General features: G+C 43.5%; 1 protein-coding gene across 1 annotated transcript in view; it reads right to left on the bottom strand.

Moving 5' to 3' along the window:
• Positions 1-26834, bottom strand: part of rbfox1 (RNA binding fox-1 homolog 1) — a 372506-nt gene that overhangs the window by 202659 nt on the left and 143013 nt on the right. The gene's annotated exons all lie outside the window — the stretch shown is intronic.

Raw genomic sequence — 26834 nt, 5'->3', positions numbered from 1 at the left:
GAAACAGGAATGAGTGAGAAGATGCTGAATGAGCAGGAATGCTAGCAGTCCCCAGTGGGAAACTATATCTCAACCACTACTCAGCTCATAATGGGCTGTGAGAGGGGCTGAAATGTGTTTCGAGAAAGGGAAATTCAAACAATGCTAAAGCCTCGATAATGGTTCCTAGAGAATCTATTTTATGTTGTGCAATGGGAAATGCACAGGCAATTTTCTAATTCCTAGTCTGGTAATAGGTAAATATTTGTGTTCATTAAAATACCTTGATGGAAATAGCGGAATTATTGAATAAGTTAAAGTGGCTACAAGAAGTCACAAACAATGAATATGCATCTATCCATCGATTTTCTATCCTGTTTATTAACAAAGGGACCTCACAGCATGGCTGCCGACATTCCTACTGCAGCTGTGGGTGGCAAAACACATTTGCATTTTTTGTGATGCTCATCAAGGTTTGCTGCAGCTGCTGTGGGATGCCCTTCTTCAAAGTGCTATGGACAGACAACAAGTTGAACAGCGCGGCCAAAGCAGAGAAAATAAGCACAAGTGCTAAATGGCACACACGCCCCACCCCCAAACTTTAGCCAGACCATGGGCTTCATGTGATACTTGGAAACCCTTCGGAATGGGACGGGGAACAAAAGCATTCAGGGATTTTGACAGAGACATGATTTTAAGGTCTTTGTGATTTTTTTTTCTTCACATCACATTCAATCAGGGGATTTTTACCTGAATCGGCCAGTTGGATAAGCAGGCACAGAAAACGTCATCCTCTTGCTAGATTCAAATGACGAGCAGTTAGCACAGCACCCACCCACATATGCATTAATGTATGACTGGTGCAATTGTTATTATTTATTATATAGTAGTTATACCCTTTCAAGGTCTTTTCTTTTTTTTTTGTAACTGAGATCATTAGTAACTATCATGCAATTCATGTACCATGGACATGAGGATTGGGCTCGACGATTTGAGGGAAAGGTCTAAGTGTCATTTTTCTAGCACTTTTTGCAATTTCAATTCAATTCACAATTTTTTTCCAAATCAAGCTTCAGTGAAATACAATGTACAGTAACAAATACAAACATGACAGAAAATTACATCATACCATCAAAACACTAAAAGATCGTTCTCTAATGTAAAGATGAAAACTAAAGGTAAGAATTGCTTCCAAATGTAATAGTATTTTATTTAACTTTTTTTAACGTAACTTTTTTGCACTACATTTTAAATGTTAAGACAGTCAAAGTTGTATGAACAACAATATTTTAACATGAAGTATTACATTAACTTAAATTATATATTGTATTTACAATAACCTAAATTCCAGCAAGATTTTAACAATGGTCCAAGTAGTACAGTGTGACATGGAGAAAATTGTATAACTCCATTATTTTATACAGGATATAAAATGATATAAAATCTTCCCTTAAAGTTACATGAAATTAATGCCACTTTTCTCTGATCTTTCCTCCATTTATTTATGAAACATATTTTATATCGAAACAAATATTAAATTTACTTCAGCTAAGAATAAAATAACACACTAATTACCAGTGGAAAAATACCATTCAAAATATCTGGTAGTACAGTTCGCAAGGACTGTATGCAGTTGTTGTGTACATTGTAATATAGTGTAATTTAAAATGTTGTTCGCAAGGACTGTATGCAGTTGTTGTGTACATTGTAATATAGTGTAATTTAAAATGTTGTTCGCATCCATGCGTCTCGAGCGCTGCCGTGAACAAGTATTTGCAGGTGATGTAAACATTTTACTACAAAATTGCTGCAGTTACATTAGCCTTCATTCTATGTTCGTAGAATTTTAGTGTGGCGTTTGAAGTCATTCTTGTCACACAAAAACTAACAAACTAGAGCACATGTACACTCTACAGACTGTATATTGAATTTAAGCGATTTGTGATTAAGGGCAAAAGGGCAGTTGCCCGGGCACCTAAGGACATGACCGATGTGTTCTTTTTGTTGGGGATCAAATCCCCTCACTATGCTTGCAGTTCTGCTGAAGCCATTTCAAAAAAGATTAATGTTGCATAGAATTAGGAGCAGGTAAAAACTAATTGGTTAGCATTACCTGTCCATGAGTCATAATGGTCCTGATTGGTGACCTTTGCATTGTGTTAGGGACAGAATGTATGTATATATAAAACCAATCCTGGGTCAGTCAGAAGCACTACAAAAAGACGGACAGAACTCCTCCCACACCCGAGTTTTTGCCTCAGCGACCACTAAAGCCGCATTCCGCTTGGCCAGCCGGTACCCATCAGCTGCCTCAGGAGTCTCACAGGCTAAAAGGCTCGATAGGACTACTTCTTCAGCTTGACGGCATCCCTCACCGTCTTTTTATTAATAAATAAATAAATAAAGCGGATGCGGCATGGTGGACGACTGGTTAGAGCGTCAGCCTCACAGTTCTGAGGACCCGGGTTCAATCCGCCTGTGTGGAGTTTGCATGTTCTCCCCGTGCCTGCGTGGGTTTTCTCCGGGAACTCCGGTTTCCTCCCACATCCCAAAAACATGCATTAATTGGAGACTCTAAATTACCCGTAGGTGTGACTGTGAGTGCGAATGGTTGTTTGTTTGTATGTGCCCTGCGATTGGCTGGCAACCAGTTTAGGGTGTACCCCGCCTCCTGCCCGATGACAGCTGGGATAGGCTCCAGCACGCCCGCGACCCTAATGAGGAGAAGCGGCTCAAAAAATGGATGGATGGATGGATGGATAAAGCGGATGTGGCTATCACATGATCGCGTTGTCTGAAATCGTAATTTTGATCAAAGAATGATAAATAGTTCTGCCTTACCAGAATAAACTTTTCTCCTTTGGTTTGCTATTTTTGTCACTAAACAGGACATCAGATGACATGAAATTAGATCAGTTTCACCATTGTAAGCCTCATCTGATTTGACACGCCAGCAAAAGGATGTGTGTCAAAGACCATCACTAATACAGAAAAAATAAAAAAATCTGTTAAATGGGATATTCTACTTGACCAACTAAAACACTATTTGTCATACTTTCTTGCCAATGACCTTTGACCATTCGTGAATGAAATAGTTAATTACATATGGTAAACCCAGCTCCGGGGCTCATGTTTATCAATGTGCAATTGGCTATTTTGAACACTAAACTCATTAGTGGAACAGATTACTTTCAATACTTATTAAAATATCAATATTCTATCTGATGTAAAATGGAGTAAAAGCAGCGAAAGATTGCGCAATTCTTTCCTTTATTAGTTCGACTCAAAGAGCAAATGCATCCTCATTTTCTCTAAATGCCTTCTCTCTAATCTTTGACCAGGCAAGAAAGTGGTGCATACTTTACTGTGACAGGCAAAGCACCCAAATACCAATAGAGAATATCTCTGCGAGGCAATAATTGGATTATCTCACACTGATATCGTTACTGGCACTGATTCACTCTGATCATTGATTGCATTTTTCAATTTACTTCACCATTAATGTGAGTGGCCTGACTGAACAATCTTCTGAAGAGTCCATGGCTTAGTCAATAGGTTCCACATCACCAAACAACAAAAGGTATAGGACAATAAAGATGAGAAATACTTTATTTTCTGGTAGTGTGTCTACTGTTGGTGGTATGGATTATTCTGCAACAAATCAAGACTATCTAACATTAATTTCACCAGAATGTGTTATACCCTGGCATTATTTTTATAAATTATTTTTTGGCTATTTTTTGAGTATTTTCATCTTAAATTGTACCTGTCTGTATGAAGCTCTGAAGGCTAAAGTAGGTTTTAATAAGAAAAACCTAATTTAGTTTCTGTGTCTCATGCAGCCTTATTAGTTAACCCTCTAAGAGTGTTTTTTTTCCCTTTCAATGATCAGTTGAGCCACAGAAGTGGAAAGGTTTTAACATGGCTCATGTTTCTGACTTTTCTTTCAAAAGCATGGAGATGCATGGATTTTGTGGCAACAGTTTTGGAAAAAAAACGGAAGATGAACTTGTTTTATTACAGTTTACAGTACATTACAAGTTTTTATATTTATTTATTATTTAAGGCTATTACTGAGAAATATCCTGTTTCACACACACTACTCCTGACTGCCAACCTTCTTCCTGTTTATAAGTTTACAAAGTATGTATAAGTTGCACCAAAGAGGCCAAAAAATCTCTTGTCGATTCAGTAGACCACAGAGAAGTGTTTTAACAAGTCTGGCAAGTTAGAATGAACACATGTTTTCAGCACTTCAAAATTATTTAATCTATTTAGAAAAAGGAAAAACACGTAAATGACTTTGGTGCAACTTTAAACTAACCGGTCGAAGCACTGGCAGATAAAACTTGGACTTGGTCTGTCATAAACTGGGTTTTAAGAAGATGAGCTCAGCGGTAGAGGCATAAATATGGGCCTGCGTTTTTGTTTTGTTTTTTTCATTGGGAACATACTGTATATCAAAATGAATACAGTTAAGGTTAAAATAGATATCACTAATTTAGTCACTGTACCTGTTTGGTTTGCTTTTGGGTGAGAATCATTGACTATAGTATGGAATTGAATACTGTACAGTACCTCTGTTTTTTCTGTATGTTAAAAATCTGGGTCATCTGGGTTCATTTAAAATACTGGGTGTCCACAATGGATGTCATTGTCTGTATTTTCCATGTGCTGTCAACACTGCAGAATGAAAGTATATCATATTTACCTTGCTGGTATCTTCCCAAGCCCAGAGGAACATAAACAAAAGTGACTTTTTGCTTGTAACTTCATGTTTCTCATAGAAAGCCATTTCCAGAGCCAATGTTGACACGGACATTGTTGGGTAAAATGACTATATTTCACATCTTAAGCTTTGTCGGTGAGATGTGAATTTCATAATCACTCAAAAAAATAACAAAAATAAATGAAAATTAAATAAAATACAAATTTCCAAGAGAATAATGTAGTTCTACTACAGCAAGTGAGTACAAAGCCAACAAAAGTAGTGAGGGAGTAAATGATGGTTTAAATTGCTAAATGAGTTCAGTGAATCAAATAACCAGCATGCGAGCAGACACAATGAATAGTGCTTCCAGTAATTGTCGTGAGGGCAGAAGACTAATGGAGGCAACTGTTCAACCACTGTAGTCTATGAATGCACCCTCCCCTCAACGCCCCCCCTACCCTCCCCACCAACTTCCAACCTTTTCAGTGTTATTGATCCACCGATGGCAGCATTTTCTAAACCAGATAACCATGCTTTCTGAGTTCTTTCTACAGCGGTCAAGATTATTTCATGTGAACACACAAAAATAATGTACGTCATGCGAAATGCACAACATATGTAACGTAACTGAAAAGACAAATAAAAAGTATAGTGCGGCCCCACATATTCACGTTCAGTAATCGCAAATTTAAATATTCATGCGTTTTTTTTTGGGAACCTATCTTCAATGACAATCTTGCTTATTTGCCGTTATTATTACTTTGGCACCATTTTGTAAGAATCTTGGTGTTGTTAGGTTTAATTTATTAATAGTATATTTTCCATCTGCGTTTCAGCTGTTTAGTTGGTGGTCCTTAACACATTCAGTGCCAGGCATTTTGTTATTACAATTTTGCCTGTATTCAAGTAAATACTTTGATAAGAGCAGATTCTGTACTGTGATGAGTTCGGAAATCAGATTGAAATTTGTCAAAAAGAAGAAATTGCTGAGTTGATTAAAAATAACTTTCTCAAGAATATTGGCTATGAAAGGGAGATTTCAGATGGGTCGATAGCTTGCTAAACTGGAAGCATCCCACGCTCTATTTTTTGAGCAGAGGCTTAACGGCAGCTACTTTAAGAGCTTTAGGAAACTCGCCTGACTGAAGTGATTAATTGATTATTTGCTGCAAATCAGCTAGCACAGACTTCGCAATAGCTTTGAAAAAGTCAGATGGTATTGAGTCAAGACAGCTCGTTGATGGTTTCAGCTGCTGAAACTGGTCTACAGTTTTTTCTGACATTGTAGTAGTTTTTCCTGGGTGGCTTCAGATGTAGTATTATTTTATCATTTTGCTGATTTGTGCTAATATTTAACCGGATGGATTGTATTTTTTCACTAAAATAACAAGCAAATTCATTGCATTTATCTGCTGTTAGGAGTTCTGGAGCTATCTGATTCGGTGGGGTTGTGAGCTTGTCAACCACACCAAACAGAGTGCGAGTATTGTTGAAGTTCTTACTGATGATTTCAGAAAAGTGTTGCTGTCTAGCCCTGACTAACTCTTGGTAAAAATTACAAAGAGTTTGTCTGTAGAGATCATAGTCAATTTGGAGGTTAGTTTTTCTCCACTTACGTTCTGCTTTCCTACACTTTGATTTAGAGGTCTTTACCATCATTGTGCTCCTCCACGGTGTTCTTTGTCGCCTCAAGATTATTTAGTTTTAATAAGAGCGACAGCATTCATGACATTTTACAGATGAAATTATCCAAAAGTTCATCAACTGTCTCAGCATTCACAGTTTGTGGCATAGCAATGGTCTCCATAAACTTAGTGGCGGTACTCTCATTTATGTAGCTTTTCTTAATAGACATAGAGGTTGTCTGAACTTTTGGAAGCATCTGTAATTCAAAGAACACACAAAAATGGTCAGAAATAGCCATATCCTTAATGTCAATTGATAGAATTTCAACATCCTTAGAGATGACCAGGTCTAAGATGTGACCTTGAGTATGGGTTGGACTCTTAATATGTTGAGCGAGGTCAAATGTGTCTAGTATTTGAGAGAGTTCTTTAGATTTTGTTTCCATGTTATTGTCAACATGAATATTAAACTCTCCGTTATGACAAAATAGTTGTAGTCAGTACAAATAACTGACAGCAATTTTGAAAAGTCCTCCATAAATTTTCCATTGTATCTTGGAGGCCTATAAATTATTAACTAAAAAACAGAGATATTTAAAAGAGCTAAAATCACCCAGTATCATTTCTTTACACTGAAATAATGACTTAAAAATAACAGCAATACCACCTCATTTTTCCCCTACTCGACACTTGTTCATAAAATAAAAATTTGCTGGTGTTGCCTCATTTAAAATGGCATAACATCTACTTTCTGTTAACCACATTTCAGTTAGTAACAAAAAGTCCAGATCATAGGTTGTAATGATGTCATTAATCAACATTGATTTATTACCCAGTTACCTGATATTGAAAAGAGCTAGTCTCGCAGAGATAACTGGAAACAATGGTTTGATAGATTCACATTTTATCCTTTATCATTTAAGTTTGTAGTTCTACTTTTTTTTTGTCACATTTCTTTGACCAACTTTCTGTCCCTTGTAATTACAGGGATCAAAAATGTCTGATCTCCATACGGCTCTGAATTATTCTGGAAAAGACCCTGCAGATATCAGTCAGATTCGCAGATAAGGTTCTTCATGGGTGGAGGAGGGGCCCTTCGCATCTTAGTGGACGGTGGTTTCAGGCGAGGGGGGATGGGAGGAAGATCTTGTCGGGGTGTGTGTTGGATTCCAATATTGACAATCGTCTTCATCCTGTCCATCACACCTAGCAGAGAATTTAGGCTCGTCGAGACTGAGTTTTGTGTTGGGCTTTGCGCCAATGGGGCAGGAAGGGGTGTGGGAGATTCAACGTGCTGGCTCATCTCATTTCTTATTCGCTCCTCAGATTGTTTGGATGACCCTGATGAATCCGTCTGCGCCTCGTGTCACCTTATCTCCTGTTCCTCCGATTGTTTGGGAACAACTGCATCACCAAGGCCAGTGTTTTCTTTTTGGGCCGCTGAATGATGTAAAAAAAATGTTGGCAGCCAATAACTTAACTCCTTTTCTATTTAGACAGAAACCGTCTGCCTTGTAAAGATGTCTGTGCTCCCAAAAAATGCAGAAATTGTCAATGAAACTCACGGATAGTGTCGTACACACTTTTTTGAGCCACATATTTAATTGACTGAGCCTAGAGAATCGTTCATCTCCAAATTGTACAAGTGGGAGAGGTCCACTAATAAAAACCTCAGCATCCAAACATTGCACTTTTGTTACGAGATTAATAAAATCTCGCTTCAGTACCTCTGATTGCTGCTTGAGAACATCCAGGGCCCTTGTGTGTATAATGACAGATTTCACAGTTGGGTGCTGATTAGTGATCTCCAGGATTTTTTAAGGGATATCAGACACCATGTCATTGGTAACACAGTACTTTGGTGTTCTTCTCACTGCAAAAACGTTTCACATCCTTGACAGCTCCATCACCAACTATTAATGTTTGGGGTGCCATTTTTTTCTTGCATGATTTAGTTTCATACCATTCAGGGGTGGTGGAGGATGAGCATTCTTGGCCAGGGTCTTGTAAAAGTGGCTCAAATCTAAGTGTAAGTCTGATGTCAATGTTTTGCATTGACTTGGGTCCTTTTTTTTCCCCCTTCGCTGTAGCGCCCGTCCACGGCCGCTCACTCGGCGTTGAAGCAGCCCGCAACGGAGGCCAGCCGGATTCCTCGGTAATCTGCTGGTGTTGTGTCTTCCCTTTAAGATGTTGTCCCATATCTTGGGGCTTTGATCCCAGTAAATTCCAGAGAGAATTGCTGGATGGTCCATTACCGTTTCCACAGTCCGCATCCATCCTTTGTTGAGATAAGTGGCTGTCTGTTAGCAGACTTCTGCTCACCATTTTGAGACATCGGTAGAGTGGTTTCAGTCCCCGACTGTCCATTTACATCCACATACACTTCAAGACAGTGGATTTTCGTTTCCAGGATTGACATCCTCTGCAGCAGTTCATGATAGTCCTCAGTGGAAAAGGGAGGCATCTTGATTGCTGGTCTTGTTGCTAATAGCAGGCTTGTGCTAATTAGCAGGCCACGCTCACGTAATCGGGAGAGGGTTTCATAAAATATTGGAATATAGCAACAACTGACTGTATCTACAAAAAAAGTACAGTCCCACAGGTTTAAAAATATCCAGGAGTCGCTGCTTCTAATTTTTTTTTTAGAAGAAAAACAAGCTTATCCGCAAGAGAAAATGTAAACAGAAGCGAAGCAAGCAGAAGAAAAAAGCGTCTGCACTGTGAACCTTTATTGAAAATGCATCCTCATTCATCTCTGTAACAAATGTTTCAATTGTATGTGGTTGTTGAGAACACTAATATTTGCAATGTGGACGATAGCAATGTGTCGCAAAGGGTTTTACCCCACCAGAGCTAGGCAATGGGGAGAGGTCTGGCGGGGGGGTGACTCATCACGGGGACCGTGAGATTGAAGTTGTGGAAGTCGGAGCAGATCAAGAGGCCAAGCCTAGCAGATCTGGGGATGTGGATGTCGCTTCGTGTGTTTGTGAATTAGCAGCACGGTGGTCCGGGAAGCGTCTAAGAGGGATGTGGCATGCAGCGACAAACCCAGGTTGTTAAACTTGGGCGAAGGCTGAAAGAACACATGGGGTTACTGATTGGTTAGTGCGCGTGATCAGTCGAAGAGGGAAGTTAACAGTCTACGCTTCTACTCTAACTTAGTCTTCGCTCCCACTTCGACTGTTTGTCCCGACTTAAGGTTTAATGGTTGAAAAACACAGTTAGCGGAGTCGCTATTACCGCGTGACCACAAAACATTGTTAATGGTGTCAACTTGAACTGCCAGTCGGAAAAGTACATCCTCACCTACATAAGTTTTATGCGGTAAATTGGGGAATACTAGGAAGCTGTGAGTTAATGAGCGATAGTTCCATTGCAGGTTCAGGGCGCAGACACCCACTGCAGTGACAGCAGACGGCGGCACGGTATTAACGGGAACGCGAAACGTTTTCAGCGTTAATTGAAGGTCAGGATGCTTAAGTCCTAGGGTGTCAAACAGTGCCTGAGAAATTGACGATTTGTCCGCCCACAAGGCCAGGATGACGTCGTCTGTCGGGCAGTCATGCAAATTAATCCCACCAGCAATATTGGGGCAGTAGCGCTCTTCGTGCGGTGGTTGGACAAGATGGCAGAGAAACGTGTTGAGTTTTCTAAGTCGGTTCAGCGGTGGTGAGGTGGCTACAGGGGACTCGGCGGTGTCGTCAATGGGGGTGTCGTCACTTGAAGGAGTGCAGTCTGACAGGTCGCAGTCCTCCGAGTGGTCCAACACCAGCCACCGCGTTCCGAGTTGGTGGTGGTAACGCCTGTTCCACCTATTTGTAATTAATTAGTGGCTCGACACGACAGAGCAGGTCTTGGCCGATGAGCAGGGGGACGGATTCAATTGGAGACACGTAGACCGGATGGACTAACGCCATGGGGCCAATTGTCCAGGGGAGCATAGTTAAGGTGTTTAGCTCGGTGTTAGTCACTGAAAATGCGTGAATTGTTAGTGCGCAGCGTTGCAGTTGCAGGTCATGGCCACTGGCTCGTAGCAATGTCAGAAGTTGACTGAACACGGCATGGGACATAGGAGTGATGTCTGCCGCGGGGTCAATTAGAGCTTTGCGGACAAGTTCATGCTCGAGTGTAACAGTTAAATAGAACTTCCGAGAATTACCTTTAGCGGTTACTTCACCCAAAAGCTGTCCGAATGGCAGAACCTTATTCAGTACCGTAATGTCACGCGAGTTAGGGACCTTGCCTGGGTCTAGTCGGACGATTAGGATGGCACGTGAGGGGTCGAGGGATTGATCGTCACAAAGTGGTCCGCAAAGGTTATGGTGAGGTGAGGTTGTTGTGGAGTTGACCGGGGTCACAGATGCATTTGGCAGGTCATTAGGGGAACAACGGAGGTTACCTAGGTGACCTATCGTGTCCTCTGTGGCTCTGTCCTCAGGCCTGGTCCTACTGGTGGCTCCTGCTTTTTGTCTTTGGACAGGCTGCGGAGCACCTCAAGTAATTCTTCTGCCACGGCCCTAAGTTCCCTTTGGGAGTTGTTAGTTCGGGAGCCCTTTTCCTCGTCGTCACTAGTCATTTTAGGGTTTCGGTTAGACGAGTCAGGTTTAGGCTGGTCGTTGAGTGTACTCTTTTTCGACATGTAAGTTGGGCGTGAATTAGCGTTGCGGTCATTCCATGATTTAATTTATCATTGGAGTGGTGTTGTTGGTTTCGAGGACCACCGTTGTACACGTGCCGAGATTGGTTGTTTGGATGAAATTACTTTTTTTGATTGTCGGATTTAACATCGCCAGAACGTTTTGTGTCAGTCACACACGTGTTCTGCGGTGGTTCGTTTATGAAGAAGATGCCTGAGTCTTGTGCTTTGGAGGCAGGGTGTTTTTGTTTAGCGAAACCTTTGGCAGCCAGTTCACGCAGTTGGGCACTGGACAGTGTGCGTGGGCACGCTGAGCTGGTGGCTGGTGTTTGGATGTAGGTTTTCGACAAACAGTGTTTTGAAATGTTTTTCCTCTTCCAGATTCGATTCATTTAAATTTCAGAAATACGCTTTACGCAACCGGCAGTAATAAGCTTGTTGTGTCTCAAGTCTCCCCTGTTTAAGTGTGAGGGCTGCAGATAAGCTGGATACGGCTTCTGGATCAGCAAATTCTTCAGACAATCCTTGGCAGAGAGCCGGGTAATCAGCCAGCACATGAGCCGGTTGTCGTTCAATTAAGCTACTTACTTCTCGGCTAGACGTAACTTTAATAAGGTACACTCTATTGTCAGTAGTAGCGGAAGGGAATCGTTGAGGTGAAATTCAAGGTCTCTAAGGTACAAGGCTGTGTTGTGTGACCCATTTGGCTTAGGTTCAAACCTCGGAATGTTGCACGCAACTTTGTCTTTCTGTCTAAGTCTTTTAGAGTTATACCTGGAGCGGCGCTGAGTTGAGGGAGAGTCAGGGTTGAGTCAAAAAGGTAAGCTACGACTGGTGGGACCGCCACCTGTGAGGAGGTCACACTGCGCCCCCTGAAGGTGGTAGATGTTTTGTAGGGCTCTGTGACACTTCTGGGGACGGATGGCCCCCGGCCGTCTGTAGCAGGGGCCGGAGCAACGGGATGAGTCTGAAAGTTGGCGGACAGCTGTCGAGCTGATTGTAGCTCACGCCTGACATGGGCTAACTCATCCTCTTGGTCCCGGAGCTGTTGTTGGAGGCGGGATAGCTCCGTCTCCAGGACTGCCATCTGTGTCTTGAGCTTTGGAGCATTCTGCTTTGTGCGTTTCGGTGTGTTCGGTGAGCCGCTGGATGTCACCGGACGCTTGACGAAACAGAAGAGTTGCTCGCTGATGTTCGGCCCGTCAGTTAAGCACTTGGTCATTAGACATTCAGTCGGCTAATTCTACCAATTTAGCTTTTAAGTGGGCAATCTCGGCAAAAGCGTCTTGTAGTTGTTTTTGTTGAACTCCGGAAGTTAGTTCGCTAGAGATAGGGGCCTGTATGCGGCACAGCATGAGACTGGAGCTTGCTGGGTGTCATCTTTAATGGTGTGTCCAATACAATAGTTAAAAGTTATTTATTGTAATGAGTGACCAAGATGACACCAAGGGAATAAGTCCCAGGGGGGATTATCTGCGGACACATGCAATTGAATTGACACTGTCTCGCATGCACAATAACCTTCAGAAGTGGTGGACACCAACGGTGAGGGATGTCGTAAAGCTGAAGAAGGAGTCCTATCAGGCCTTTTTGGCCTGTGGGACTCCTGAGGCAGCTGATGGGTACCGGCTGGCCAAGCGGAATGCAGCCTTGTTGGTCGCTTAAGCAAAAACTCGGGCATGGGAGGAGTTCGGTGAGGCCATGGAGAAAGACTTCCGGACGGCTTTGAGGAAATTCTGGTCCACCATCCGGCGTCTCAGGAGGGGGAAGCAGTGCACCATCAACACTGTGTATAGTGGGGATGGGGCGCAACTGACTTCCACTCGGGACGTTGTGACCCGGTGGGAAGAATACTTCGAAGACTGGGATGAGAATCAGCACCTCCAAATCTGAGACCATGGTCCTCAGTGGGAAAAGGGTTACGTGCCCTCTCCGGCTCGGGGATGAGATCCCTCCACAAGTGGAGGAGTTCAAGTATCTTGGGGTCTTGTTCACGAGTGAGGGAAGAATGGAATGGGAGATCGACAAGCAGATCGGTGCAGTGTGTGCAGTGATACGGACTTTGTATCGATCCGTTGTGGTAAAGAAGGAGCTAAGCCGAAAGGTGAAGCTCTCAATTTACCGGTCGATCTATGTTCCTACCCTCACCTATGGTCACGAGCTGTGGGCCGTGGCTCTCCCTTAGAGATAGGGCAAGAAGCTCGGTCATCCGGGAGGATCTCAGAGTAGAGCCGCTGCTCCTCCACATCGAGAGGAGCCAGATGAGGTGGCTGGGGCATCTGATTCGGATGCCTCCCGGACACCTCCCTGGTGAGGTGTTCCGGGCATGTCCCACCAGGAGGAGACCCCGGGGACGACACAGGACAGGTTGGAGAAACTACATCCTTCGGCTGGCCTGGGAACGCCTCGGGATCCCCACGGAAGAGCTGGATGAAGTGGCTGGGGAGAGGGAAGTCTGGGCGTCCCTGCTAAAGCTACTGCCCCCGCGACCCGACCTCAGATAAGCGGTAGAAAATGGATGGATGTGCCCATGAGCTGCACTGTGACTGGATACAGATACTCACAACTGTGAGTGGGTGAATGCACAACAGGTACGCACACAAACACAGCGTCAATGCAAAGTGAACATAAAATGTACAGTACATAAGGGGGTGTTGTCCTCTGCACAGCGTACACAACGATACGGTAAAGCCGATAAATATATTTGTGCTGGATGTGTTTTTACTCTTCTTGCTCAAACTGCCTTGTCAAACTTGCAATAGATTAACACAAGAAACAAACCAGTCCAGGAAGGATGGTGAACCACTTATTGATCGCATTGTATTTTTAAACCTTCTGTCTCCTTACATATTTTTATTTCTCCCTTTAACACTTTCCTCCACTCTTTGTGCTCTTCTCGTATGCTCTTTGTGCTCTTCTCGTATGCATGCTGCCCAGTTCTTTTCTTTCAAACATCAATACACTATTGTGCAGTGGCTGCCATCTTCTAACGCAAATGTTCTTCCTAAATGGGGGTGTGAGGCATTCTGCCTTCCAGCACAATCCTTTATTGATTGTCCAGTCCCATGTAAGCAGAATGGGAGAATGGGTGATGGCAATTAAATAATGAAGGCCTGAAAGACAGAAGTGGAAGAGAAAGGCCAAAAGGGATAGGGAAGAGGGGTGGTGGGGTGTAATTTTTTTTTAGAAACTCAAAGGTTAACAAATGATTTTTTGGGATAAAAATTTGAACACCCTATTTAACATATTTATGGGTTTAATTTAATCAATGCTCCGAGGAATAATACATCATCCCAAGGGAATGCATTTTTGTTAATCAACTGTGCACTGAAAAAGTCATTTGTATTTAATTTGAGCAACAACACCGGTTTCAAATGTTTAAAATGTGTTAAACTAACTTTTTTGGAACAAGGTAAAATTACATTCGTTTGCCACATCATGTGCAACCAAAAATTAAGTCCTCTTTTTCTAGTGTGGTTTGTATACAGAATGGTATATAGAATAGTAAATAGGGTTCCCTATTTTTTGTAATGTTTTAAGATGCATATATTGATATTCCTGTCCTGTCAGTGAAATTACTCAACAGAGACCAATGTCCATACTGAGTGAGGATCTCTTAAACACTGTACAGGGTCCGACAACGTTAAGCCTTTTTGAGTGGTGGCCCTGTCAGGGCACCATCAGCCAAGTTGTGGTGGCCCTCTCAGAACTTATACTGTATACCGTATATTCATGATATTATACGTTAAGTGATTATTTCGTATTAAGCATCTTTATACTGTATTATTTAAGTCCCTATAAGAAATGATTAGTTAAATTGCATTCATGGTGATGACTCTGTACTAACCTCACTAAAATCAAGCCATTGCAATTGCAAAAATGAATAATAATGCTTTCAAGAATAAATCAATTACAAAATTATTAAAATATTTACTTAGCATTGACATTCCAACAATGCTTTATCTTGTGTCTTGATGTTCTGCACACTATGTATAATTTAGGGTGCTCCGATCAGTGTTTTATGAAGCCGATTCCGGTACCGATAATCCGTGAGTGAGATCTGCCGATCACCGCCGATACTGATCATATAGATTAGCTGTACATTTTTCAATTTATTTATGGTGATTGCTATTGGCTATATAACTTCACGTTTGTTTGGGTTTGCTTCGCAGCTCTAGCGCCTGCGGAGTGTGAAGTGGGGAGGGGACGCAACACTAGGGCTGTGTGATTATGGAAAAAAATAATGATCACAATCATTTTGATTGATATTGAAATCATGATGCAACCATACAGTTTTGACATCGCTGGACACATCAACCACCACCACTGTCACATGTCACAGCAGATAGCGAAGGTCATGCCAGCTTGGACTCTTAAACAAATCGATCCATTTTATACATGGGAAGCAGTCAATAAAAATAAAAGAAAAATAAGAATATTGTCATGGTCTGTGCCCTGCAGTTCCTTTTTTGGAATTTGGGTGGTACTTTGTGTCTCACCTTTCCCTCTCGCTCTCTCTGTTTCTCTCTCCCCCCACCAATCATCCCCTCCTCGCCCACGCACCTGTTATCAATCAGCACTCATCACTGCCTACATATAAGCCTGCCAGATCCAGGAATCTAGCGCCAGAGTATTGACGCTCGTCAGTGGTACACAGGCCGACTTTCATGAGTCCTTTTCGTGTGTTCGATTGATTACTTGGCTACCCCTAATTGTACTGATTCTCTTGTGTTCCCCTCCGTCCCCAGTGCTCCTTCCATGTCACCCGCTTCGCTGCCCACTTCAGCCAAGCCGTCAAGCTCTTCCACCTGCCAACGCTCCCGCTGCCTGCACCTTCCCTGTTCCGATGGATACTCATCACTCCTTGGATATCCTACCCCTGAGCTACTACCTAATAAACCATTCTCATCTACTTCCTCGGCCTCCGTCTGCTTTTGGGTCCAGTCCTATATTATACGATTACCATTTGTGACAGAAAACTCTGGCCCCAACATTGACCCGGAAGTGTTGAAGAAACCGCTTGCCCACCAAGGTGCCCACATAGACAGATAGGACAAAGCTCTCCGTATCATGGACTCTTTAAACACCCTCTCACGACAAGTATCCCTCCTGTCCTCCCAGAGGCACTCTGGCAACCCTCCAGTGAGTATTCCTTCCGAGCACGCAGCCTCCAACCAATCCCTTCTCCCGTACAAAGAGCCTCACATTCCTCCTCCCGAACCCTACTCTGGGGACCTAGGTCAATTCCTTTTAAATTGTTCGCTTGTATTCAATCTGCATCCACTGAGTTATCCATCCATCCATTTTCTGAGCCGCTTCTCCTCACTAGGGTCGCGGGCGTGCTGGAGCCTATCCCAGCTGTCATCGGGCAGGAGGCGGGGTACACCCTGAACTGGTTGCCAGCCAATTGCAGGGCACATACAAACAAACAACCATGCGCACTCACATTCACACCTACGGGCAATTTAGAGTCTCCAATTAATGCATGTTTTTGGGATGTGGGAGGAAACCGGAGTGCCCGGAGAAAACCCACGCAGGCACGGGGAGAACATGCAAACTCCACACAGCCGGGGCCGGGGATTGAACCCGGGTCCTCAGAACTGTGAGGCTGACGCTCTAACCAGTCGGCCACCGTGCCGCCCCACTGAGTTATCCTACTGATAAATCCAAAATCGCATTCGTGATCAACCTCCTGTGTGGAAGAGCGGCTAAATGGGCAACCGCGCTGTGGCATAATTCCTCCCTGGTACTTGCATCATTCGACTCCTTTTCGGCCAAACTTAAGAAGGTCTTTGACCACCCACTTTAGGGTAGGGAAGCCACTTGACGCATCCTAGCCATAGCCTAGTGCACCATCAACTCTGTGTATAGTGGGGATGGGGCGCTGCTGACCTCGACTCGGGACGTTGTGAGTTGGTGAGAGAAGACTTCAAAGACCTCCTCAATTCCACCGACACACCTTCTCATGAGGAGGCAGAGTCTGGGATCTCTGAGGCGGGCTTTCCTATTTCTGGGGTTGAGGTCACCGTGTTTTGTGGACATGGAGAAGGCGTTCAACCGTGTCCCTCAGGGATTCCTGTGGGGGATGCTTCGGAAGTATGGGGTACGACCAGTGTCAGAGTTTGGTCCGCATTGCCGGCAGTAAGTCAGATTCGTTTCCGGTGAGTTTGGACTCCGCCAAGGCTGCCCTTTGTCACCGATTCTGTTCATAACTTTTATGGACAGAATTTCTAGGTGCAGCAGAGGCTTAGAGGGTGTCCGGTTTGGTGGCCTCATTATTGCATCGCTGCTTTTTTCAGATGTCGTACTGTTTGCTTCATCAAGTCATGATCTCCAACTCTCACTGGAGCACTTCGCAGCCGAGTGTGAAGTGATTAGGATGAAAATCAGCACCTCCAAATCTGAGACCATGGTCCTCAGTGAGAAAAGGCGGAGTGCCCTCTCCAGGTCGGGATGAGATCCTGCCCCAACTGGAGGAGTTCAAGTATCTTGTTCACATTGTGTGGTTAGTTTGGACAAAATGTGAAACTTTCAAACATTTTCAAGCTTTTTTATATTTACAATAATTTTGTACTGTACAGTAATATAGGTGCATATGGACAATCGGCTATATAGGACGACCCCCCCCCGCCCCCCGCCCCCTCTATTAGTCCAATCTATCGAGGGTCCACTATATTGTTTTTTTTTAATGCCCGCCCTAAAATAAGGTCTGCCCTTATGATTTGTTATTATTTATTTATTTGTTTGCTTTTAAATCAGTATTGCTATTATTATTATTATTATTGTTCTTATTAAAATATCCTTTCTTGTTTCTTTATTAAACAGTCTTTCTTTACTCTGTGACATGGATCCACCTGGGTCTGACATAAAGAATAAAGAGCTGTGAGAGTAGCCTGATTTACATGGATTCCAATAATAATCTGATTAAAAGCCCTAAACAAGCCCTCAATCGGAATAAACACGCCGAATCCGAATGGAATTTCGTTCTGTTTCACAGAGGTGAAAGATTCCTTTTTCCACACCGAGCAGAAGTACATTTTCGCCATGTATACTGTCATCCGTAAGAGAGCTCTGCGCATGCTTCGCGTCGACGTAAATGTGTAGTGACGTCATCCTTTACGCACGGTGTAAATATACTGTAGTGGCTCCCGACGGAGCTCACATGCGACGGAGCTCTTGTTTTCTACTACTTATTAAATTGTTTTTATCGGAGATCTTGTTTTCTACTACTTATAAGTTGTTTATCAAGCGTTTTTTTTCAGTAAAAAAAAAAAAACTACTATGCTGAATTGACGATGGACCTCCATCTTGATAAATGTCAAGTCCTTCACGACGAAGTGCGCATGTCACTGTTCCGATTAAATGTATTACACATGTATACACCCGATCGGAATAGATCACAACACATGTAAACAGTGGACCAGAGATCTTACATCCATCCATATATTTTATTCCGTTTCTCCAAGGTCAGGTCACAGGGGAAGTAACTTTAACAGGGAAGGCAAGACTTCCCTTTTCCCAGCCACTTAATCCAGCTCTTCCGGGGGGATCCTGAGGCGTTCCCACGCCATGCAGGAGACATAGTCTCTGCAGTATGTCCTGGGTCATCCCCCCGGGTCTCTTCTCAGTGCGACATGCCACCTCAGGCGTCCAGGAGGCATCTTAATCAGATTCCTGAGCTACCTCATTGGACTCCTCTCAATGTGGAGGAGCAGCGGCTATACTCTGAGACCCTTCCTTTTGACCAAGTTTCTCACCCTATCTGTAAGGGAAAGCCCGGACACCCTGTGGAGGAATCTCACTTCGGCCACTTGTATCTGGGATCTTGTTCTTTCGGTCATGACTCATAACTCGTGACCATCGGTGAGTGTAGGAACGTAGATTCACCGGTAAATTGAGAGTTTTGCCTTTGCATTCCCTCAGTCTACCTGGGCAGGATTTACACTTCATGGTGCATATGACATGTTTTGGAAAATCTTTTTCTGACAGAATAAGTAAGGAAGCAATCTTGTCTTTGCGGATTTTTAATTACAAAAAAGAAAGAAAAGTCTTTGCAAAGAGAGGAAAACGTACAAGTCTTATGAGTTGTCACCCCTTACTGAAGCCCAGACAGCAAACCCCTTCATTATATCGAAGTGAGAGAGACAGAGAAGGAAAGCAAACAATTATCTATGTCCAGCTGCACTATTAGTCACAACATAACTAGGAACAAATATTACGCACAGTATGACCAGGAGAGATCTAGTCATCACAACATGGAGTGGGTACGGAAAGTATTCAGACCCCCTTAAATTTTTCACTCTTTTTTATATTGCAGCCATTTGCTAAAATAATTTAAGTTCATTTTATTCCACATTTATGTACACTCAGCACCCCATATTGACAGGAAAAAAACTGAATTGTTGAAATTTTTGCAGATTTATTAAAAAAGAAAAACTGAAATATCACACAGCCATAAGTATTCAGACCCTTTGCTCAGTATTTAGTAGAAGCACCCTTTTGAGCTAATACAGCCATGAGTCTTTTTGGGAACGATGCAACAAGTTTTTCACACCTGGATTTGGGGATCATCTGCCATTCCTCCTTGCAGATCCTCTCCAGTTCTGTCAGGTTGGATGGTGAACCTTGGTGGACAGCCATTTTCAGGTCTCTCCAGAGATGCTCAATTGGGTTTAAGTTAGGGCTCTGGCTGGGCACGGAAACAGTCACGGAGTTGTTCTGAAGCCACTCCTTCGGTATTTTAGCTGTGTGCTTTGGCTCATTGTCTTTTTTGAAGGTGAACCTACGGCCCAGTCTGAGGTTCTAAGTACTCTGGAGAAGGTTTTCGTCAAGAATATCCCTGTACTTGGCCGCATTCATCTTTTCTTCAAATGCAACCAGTCTCCGTCCCTGCAGCTGATAAACACCCCCACAGCATGATGCTACCACCAACATGCTTCACTGTTGGGACTGTATTGGACAGGTAATGAGCAGTACCCAGTTTTCCCCACACATGCCACTTAGAATCATGGCCAACAATTTCTATATTGGTCTCATCAGACAAGATAATCTTATTTCTCACCATCTTGGAGTTCTTCAGGTGTTTTTTAGCAAAGTCCATGCGGGCTGTCATGTGTCTACCTCTCTCACCAAGGCTCTTCTCCCCCAATTGCTCAGTTTGGCCGGACAGCCAGCTCTAGGAAGGGTTCTGATCGTCTCAAACGGCTTCCATTTCAGGATTATGGAGGCCACTGTGCTTTTAGGAACCTGGCAGAGTGGCCTGACGGAAGCCTCCAACACAGTCATCGGCCTGATCAAAGACAGTGACGAGTCTGCGTATCGACAGGAAGTGGAGCGGCTGGAGCTGTGGTGCAGCCGACACAACCTGGAGATGAACACGCTCAAGACTGTAGAGAGAATTGTGGACTTCAGGAGGCATCCTTCGCCACAGCTGCCCCTCACGCTGTCCAACTGCCCTCTGTCAACCGTCGAGACCTTCAAGTTCCTGGCAATTACAGTCTCTCAGGACCTGAAGTGGGAGATCAACATCAACTCCATCCTCAAAAAGGCCCAGCAGAGGATTTACTTCCTGCGGCTTCTGAGGAAGCACGGCCTGCCACAGGAGGTGTTGAAGCAGTTCTACACAACAGTCATAAAAATAGGCCTGTGTTCTTCCATCACAGTCTTCCTGTTCTAACATCTCTGCGCTCCAGTGTATAAAGGAAGGTCCATAAAGACATGGATTAGAGAATTTGGTATGGATGAACCTGCACAGAGTGCTGCCCTCAACCCAATAGAACACCTTTGTGATGAATTAGAGCGGAGACTGAGACCCAGGCCTTTTCGTCCAACATCACTGTGTGACCTCACAATTATGCTCTTAGAAGAATGGGCAGAAAATTATGAACGCACTTCTAAACCGTGTTGAAAGCCTTCCCACAGGAGTTGAAGCTGTTACAGCTGCAAAGGGTAGACCAACATCATATTAAACCATATGCATCAAGACTGGGAAATCACTTAAAATCAAATGTGAGTCAAGGCAGGTCGGAAAATACTTTTGGTAATATAGCGTATTTTAGTTTCAGTGTTTCCTTATTGGGTTGGCCATCAACTAAATGAGTTGTGATGGGCTCTGGCTGCGGAGGTTGCTGCCGTGGACACAGTCCAGACTTTGAGGGGCTCCTGGCCTCATGCTTTTGCCTGTTGTCACTCCACTCTGTGCTCAGCCATGTCTCAGCAGCCATGTTACGTATTTAATAATCTTTTTCAACTGTAACTACTTTTACACACGGGTGGTCGGTGTCCCAGGAGCTCACAGACTGCGGGTTGGTGGGAGTTATGTGTTTGTGTCGTTTTATCATTTGTTTTGTGATGCACTTTGTGTTGCTTGTTAAGTATTAATGGAGCTATATAAATAAAGATTTGATTGACTGATTGATTGAAATATGATACAATAAGAGGTGTGTTATCCATTACGTAAGTAATGAAGTGAAGTAATGTGGGTGTTATTATTGTAATCAATGCAGAGAGGAGTCAGCCCAGGCCAATTAATTGGTATGTAACATTTCATATTTGTATTATTATTTATGATTGCTTCCTTCTGCTTGTGGAATTATTTACATGCAATATGGGCTTCTGTGCATGCACACGTTGTTCCATGTGTTTCAGAAATGCAAATAATAATATCTGATGTGTGATTTGAAATATGCATGTACAGTAAACACTATAACGCCTTGCTCATGGGCTCCTCAACACCAGTCAGGATGCAGTTTAGTATCTGTCCGGCAACTAGTTGCAATTTATTTTGTCCGCAGCCAAACGTGAATTGCTCCAAAGACAAAGTCCTTTCAGGTGAGGTAATGTCTGGCCAGGGAATTTTTTCTTGTTAGAACTGACATTGAAGACCAATCCCTGCTGTTACAACAATTACAATGAGTACATTTGACTCATGGTTACATTTTTATTTATTTTTTTTCTAAATTCACAACAGCATTTCCATGCACACATACTGCACTTCAACAAGCGTGCGCGCGCACACACGCGCACACACACACACACTTTTTTCATCATTGTGAGTGACACTTTCCAACAGGCAATTAGTTGTGCATGAGTAGGAGAAAAATGAATATGATGAGAAAAGGAAACTTACCAGAACATGACAGAATGACAGAAATAATTATAGAAATATCAAAAGTGTGTGAGATTTTCTATTGGCTTGCACCTATAAGATATGAATTTGAGTGAAGGCATTTAACTCAGGTTGTTATCTCATTGCTATGTGAAAACATTGAATGTGATTAAAATCTTTGCTTGGCAGACAAATATGAGATATTGAATGTCGCAACTGATTATTCTACTGTTTTAAATCTGCTGCCTGTAATACATCCCTAAAATGTTGAGGTAGGGGGAATAAAACAAAATGGGCAATGTTGGAAGCTACAAAAATCTAATGTTCGGTGCGTTTAGTTGACTTTATATTATTGGATTGTGATTATTCGTCTTAAAATTGCCACCATCTTAGTAGCGGGCAAATATGCTAGCAAAGGGATTGTCTATCAAGTTTTTATCATGCAATCTTTCAACAAGAATGGAGGTTGCCATTCAGGGATGCTTGCTCCACTGGGGCAGGGGGGAGACCTTGGATTTGACAGTTTTACAAATTATTGATAGTTTCTTCTTCTTTTCCTTTCGGCTTGTCCCGTTAGGGGTCGCCACAGCGTGTCATCCTTTTCCATGGAAGCCTATCTCCTGCATCCTCCTCTCGAACACCAACTGCCATCATGTCTTCCCTCACGACATCCATCAACGTTCGCTTTGGTCTTCCTCTAGCTCTCTTGCCTGGCAGCTCCATCCTCATCATCCTTCTACCAATATACTCACTATTTCTCCTCTGGACATGTCCAAACCATCGAAGTCTGCTCTCTAACTTTGTCTCTAAAACATCAAACCTTGGCTGTCCCTCTGATGAGCTCATTTCTAATTTTATCCAACCTGGTCACTCCGAGAGCGAACCTCAACATCTTCATTTCCGCCACCTCCAACTCTGCTTCCTGTTGTCTCTTCAGTGCCACGGTCTCTAATCCGTACAGCATGGCTGGCCTCACCACTGTTTAAACTTTGCCCTTCATCCTAGCAGAGACTCTTCTGTCACATAACACGCCTGACACTTTCCTCCACTCGTTCCAACCTGCTTGGACCAGTTTCATCACTTCCTGACCACACTCACCATTGTTCTGGACGGTTGACCCCAAGTATTTAAAGTCCTCCACCATTGCTATCTCTTCTCCCTGTAGCCTCACTCTTCCCCCACCACCCCTCTCACTCATGCACATATATTCTGTTTTACTTCGGCTAATCTTCATTCCTCTGCTTTCCAGTGCATGCCTCCATCTTTCTAACTGTTCCTCCAGCTGGTCCCTGCTTTCACTGCAGATCACAATGTCATCTGCAAACATCATGGTCCACCGGGGATTCCAGTCTAACCTCATCTGTCAGCCTATCCATCACCACTGCAAAAAGGAAGGGGCTCAGGGCTGATCCCTGATGCAGTCCCACGTCCACCTTAAATACATCTGTCACACCTACAGCACACCTCACCACTGTTCTGCTGCCCTCGTACATGTCCTGTATTATTCTAACATACTTCTCTGCCGCTCCAGACTTCCGCATGCAGTACCACAGTTCCTCTCTGGGTACTCTGTCATAGGCTTTCTCTAGCTCTACAAAGACACAATGTAGCTCCTTCTGACCTTCTCTGTACTTTTCCCTCAACATCCTCAAGGCAAATAATGCATCTGTGGTACTCTTTCTAGGCATGAAACCATGCTGTTGCTCGCAAATACTCACTTCTGTCCTGAGTCTAGCCTCCACTACTCTTTCCCATAACTTCATTGTGTGGCTCATCAACTTTATTCCTCTATAGTTGCCACAGCTCTGCACATCACCTTTGTTCTTAAAAATGGGCACAAGTACACCTTTCCTCCATTCCTCAAGCATCTTCTCACGCACTAGAATTCTATTGAACAAGTTGGTCAAAAACTCCACAGCCACCTCTCCTAGATGCTTCCATACCTCCAACAGGAATGTCATCAGGACCAACTGCCTTTCCATTTTTCATCCTCTTTAATGCCTTTCTAACTTCCCCCTTACTAATCATTGCCACTTCCTGGTCCACCACACTTGCCTCTTCTACTCTCCCTTCTCTCTCATTTTCCTCATTCATCAACTCCTCGAAGTATTCTTTCCATCTAGCTAGCACACTGCTGGCACCAGTCAACATATTTTCCTCTCTATTCTTAATCACTCTAACCTGCTGCACATCCTTCCCATCTCTATCCCTCTGTCTGGCCAGCCTGCATAGCCAGCCTTCTTTAGTGTCCAACCTGCCATACATGTCATCATATGCCTCTTGTTTGGCCTTTGCCACCTCTACCTTTGCCCTGTGTCTCATCTCAATGTATTACTTTCGCCTCTCCTCGGTCCTCTCAGTGTCCCACTTCTTCTTAGCTAACCTTTTTCCTTGTATGATTTCCTGTACTGTGAGGTTCCACCACCAAGTCTCCTTCTCTCCTTTCCTGCCAGAAGATACACCAAGTACTCTCCTACCTGCCTCTCTGATCACCTTGGCTGCAGTGGTGCAGCCTTCTGGAAGCTCCTCCCGTCCACCGAGAGCCTGTCTCACCTCTTCCCAAAAAGCTGCACAACACTCGTCCTGTCTCAGCTTCCACCACACGGTTCTCTTCTCTGCCTTTGTCTTGCTAATCTTTCTCCCCACCACCAGAGTCATCTTACACACCACCATCCTATGATGTCTAGCCACACTCTCCCCTACCACTACCTTACAGTTGATAACCTCCTTCAGATTACATCGTCTGCACAAAATGTAATCCACCTGCGTGCTTCTACCTCCGCTCTTGTAGGTCACCCTATGTCCGTGCCTCTTCTGGGAAAAAGTGTTCACTACAGCCATTTGCATCCTTGTTGCAAAGTCTACCACCATCTGTCCCTCCAAGTTCCTTTCCTGGATGCCGTACTTACCCATCACTTCTTCATCACCCCTATTACCTTCACCAACATGTCCATGACAATCTGCACCAATTACAACTCTCTCCCTGTCTGGGATGCTCAGAACTACTTCATCTAGCTCCTTCCAGAATTTCTCTTTCACCTCTAGGTCACATCCGACCTGTGGGGCATAGCCACTAATCACATTACACATAACACCCATCCATCCATCCATTTTCTGAGCCGCTTCTCCTCACTAGGGTCGCGGGCGTGCAGGAGCCTATCCCAGCTGTCATCGGGCAGGAGGCAGGGTACACCCTGAACTGGTCGCCACCCAATCGCAGGGCACATACAAACAAACAACCATCCGCACTCACATTCACACCTACGGGCAATTCAGAGTCTCCAATTAATGCATGTTTTTGGGATGTGGGAGGAAACCGGAGTGCCCGGAGAAAACCCACGCAGGCACGGGGAGAACATGCAAACTCCACACAGGCAGGGCCGGGGATTGAACCCGGGTCCTCAGAACCGTGAGGCTGACGCTCTAACCAGTCGTCCACATAACACCCTCAATTTCAAATTTCAGCCTCATCACTCGATCTGATACTCTTTTCACCTCCAAGACATTCTTAGTCAACTCTTCTTTTAAAATAACTCCGACTCCATTTCTCTTCCCATCTACACCATGGTAAAATAATTTAAACCCTGCCCCTAAACTTCTAGCCTTACTGCCTTTCCACCTGGTCTCCTGGACACACAATATATCAACGTTTCTCCTAATCATCATGTCAACCAACTCTCGATATTTTCCTGTCATAGTCCCAACATTCAAAGTCCCACATTCAGTTCTTGGCTCTGTGCTTTCCTCTTCTCTTTCTGCCGAAGAACCCGCTTTCCACCTCTTCTTCTTCTTTGACTTCGACCCACAGTAGCTGAATTTCACAGGTTGATGGTGGCGGACGTTGTTAACCCAGGCCACGACCAATCTGGTATGGAATTTTTTGGATGAACGCTCATATTTGTTTGGCAAGGTTTTAAGCCGGATGCCCTTCCTGACGCAACCCTATGCATTTATCCGGGCTTGGGACCGGCCTACAGTTTGCACTGACTTGTGCCCCCCATAGGGCTGCATTAAATTATTGATAGTTTGCTTCATGATTTTTCTAATTCTCTATCAGCTTTCCAAATCAGTAGCACCAAACCTCTGATCTATACCAAAACCACTAATGAAGAAAAAAAAAAGTGCTTATGCGTGGTGCACGTGGCTTAATGACAGGGCTAAAGTGAGTTTGAAGTGGCCATCAGGCAACTTTTTATGGCTCTCAGATACAAAAATTAGTATTATTGTTGAACTTCAGAAATCGACCGGCGTGAGTGTTACCTGAGGAGTACCACAGAGATTCATATGCTGCCACTACTGCTATGTTGACCATATTCAACTGCACATGCCTTTAGAACTAACACCCACGGATTGTAATCTGGAGGCATGTCTTGTTGAAATTCAAAAATGGACGTCCTGGAACCTTTTGGCTCCTTAACCACAAGAAAACTGAGATGCTGGGTATTGATTGCCCTGCCAAACACACAGAGGAGGGTAGGAACACGCTTCATTTACTCTGTTACATTTACTCAAGTAACATTTTGGATGAATTGTACTCGTCAGAGTAGTTTTAGTGAAGCATACCTTTTACTTTTACTTGAGTATTTATGTTAAGAAGAAACGGTACTTTTACTCCATTACAATAATTACTTGCGCAATCTATTTTTAGACTTTTTTTTTTTTTTTTTTTTTTTTTGCAAAAGTTAGACAAGCCTTTATGTTATTCTTGATCAGCACTGTTTTTTTGCCTTGGAACTCTGCCATGAATGCCATTTTTGCCCAGTTTCTTCCTTATCG

Source organism: Phyllopteryx taeniolatus, chromosome 16 (assembly GCF_024500385.1).
Source record: "Phyllopteryx taeniolatus isolate TA_2022b chromosome 16, UOR_Ptae_1.2, whole genome shotgun sequence".
NCBI lineage: Eukaryota > Metazoa > Chordata > Actinopteri > Syngnathiformes > Syngnathidae > Phyllopteryx > Phyllopteryx taeniolatus.
Note: the sequence above shows the minus strand (reverse complement) of the source record. Positions and strands in the feature narration are given on the sequence as shown.